General features: G+C 53.9%; 1 protein-coding gene across 1 annotated transcript in view; it reads right to left on the bottom strand.

Moving 5' to 3' along the window:
* Positions 1-1,725, bottom strand: part of LOC103808534 (homeobox protein aristaless-like 4) — a gene marked incomplete at its 5' end in the record, with an annotated part of 10,240 nt that overhangs the window by 2,511 nt on the left and 6,004 nt on the right. The window lies entirely within an intron of this gene.

The raw sequence follows: 1,725 nt of genomic DNA, 5'->3' as shown, positions 1-1,725 counted from the left end.
GAGCCCACCACCCTGGGGAGCCCACCAGCCCTGGGGAGCCCACCAGCCAGCAGGACCTCACCAGGCAGGTGTTTTGGCATGGCATGGACACAGGTGCTGCTCCGCACACAAGCTCTGCAGGGGAGTGACAGTCCTGCCCTGCATCTCTTGGGGACCTGGGGCCAGCCTGTCTCCCAGACTGGGCACACCCCAAGCCAAAGGCAATGCCCATCTTTTGGTGTGCTACCTCTCTGAGGACATTCACAGCTCTTGCCTCCCGCAGCTTGATTTGCCCTGAGATAGCCCATCTTCCTCTCACCCCTAAATGTGCATTGCCCAGGCTCTGCCAGAGCTCTCCTGCTGTCAGCCAGTCTCAGGTGAGAAGTGTGAACACATCTGTGTGTGCTGCCAGGCTGAAACCAGCAGTGCTGGGGCTTTCCCCAAACCTAATCCTGTCTGTGAGCTTGTATTTCTCACTGAACTCTCTCTCATTTTTCTTAACTGTGACAAGAAATTAAAAGTCTAACATTCCTTCCCTCCTTAGCTGCAGGAAAGGACAAGTGCCTTTCTCCAGCATCCTTTGCTTTACACTGAGTTAGCTTTGCAGAGTTTGCAGCTCTTTGCTTCACAGTGCTGCTCAGATCCCTTCGAGGCAAAGACCAAAACTCTGTTTCTGCTCTTATTTTTACTGGCTTGACATCAGTGTGGATTATTGCACTGTTGTCAGCACCATTGCTCCTGATTTGCATCAGCCTAGGAGAGATCAGAGCCTGGCCCAGTGTCTTCAAAGCCTCTTGAAGCCTGTGAGTCAGGGAAACACATCAATCAAGAGCCGCTTTGAAGGCACTGAGAGATGAGGGCGATCACCAGGGGCTGGGCTGTGCAGGTCACGCCAGTGCATGAAAGGAGCAGTCCTACAGGCACTAGACTCTGCTTCGAGTTTTCACCAGGGACTCACTGGGGGGTAGAGGCATCTCTAACAAGCAGCTTGGCCCTGCTCATGCCTGGCCGTGGGGCAGTTTCACTGCTCAGTTGGCAGCTGGGGAAAGCAGACACCAGGTGGGAAGCTCCTGTCTTCAGAGGATAGCAGGACCAGCCAGGCTCTTGGCACAGGGAGGGGTGGCAGGCCAACTTTCAGGGGCCAGGAGAGTGGACAGCATGAATCACTACAGCCAGAAGCCACTCCAGGGAGATGGAAACATGGAGGACTGGGGTTTCTGTATGACCTGACCTTCTGGCTTGTCCTGGAAGGGTCAGTTCGGGCTCTGCTGTGTCAGTTTCCCCCTTCCCACTATAGAATCATAGAATTTTAGGAAATGGACCTTAGAGATGATCCGGCCCCAACCCCCTGCCCTGGACAGGGACAACTCCTACCAGAGCAGGTTGCTCAAGGCTCATCCAACCTGGCTGTGAACACTGCCAGGGTTGGGGCAGCCACAGCCTCCCTGGGCAACCTGGGACAGTGTCTCACCACCCTCACAGGGAACATTTCTGCCTAATATCTGACCTACACTTCCCCTCCTTCAATTTGAACATATTGCCACTTGTCCTGTCACTGCAGCTCCTAACGATGCCTGCCATGTAGACAGCTGACCAGTCATCCACAAGCTGACCAGACTAGTTATCCCCAAAGCAGCAAGCTGCTATTAACTCCCCACCCCAAATCAAAATCCCTATGAGTATTTTCAGCATGTGCAAAAAGCACCAGCAGAAAGTTCCTGGTGTTGTCCCAGCTGACTCTGCACA

The sequence above is a fragment of the Acanthisitta chloris genome, unplaced genomic scaffold (assembly GCF_000695815.1).
Source record: "Acanthisitta chloris isolate BGI_N310 unplaced genomic scaffold, ASM69581v1 scaffold29988, whole genome shotgun sequence".
Lineage (NCBI taxonomy): Eukaryota > Metazoa > Chordata > Aves > Passeriformes > Acanthisittidae > Acanthisitta > Acanthisitta chloris.
This window is presented reverse-complemented; position numbering and strand designations above follow the sequence as displayed.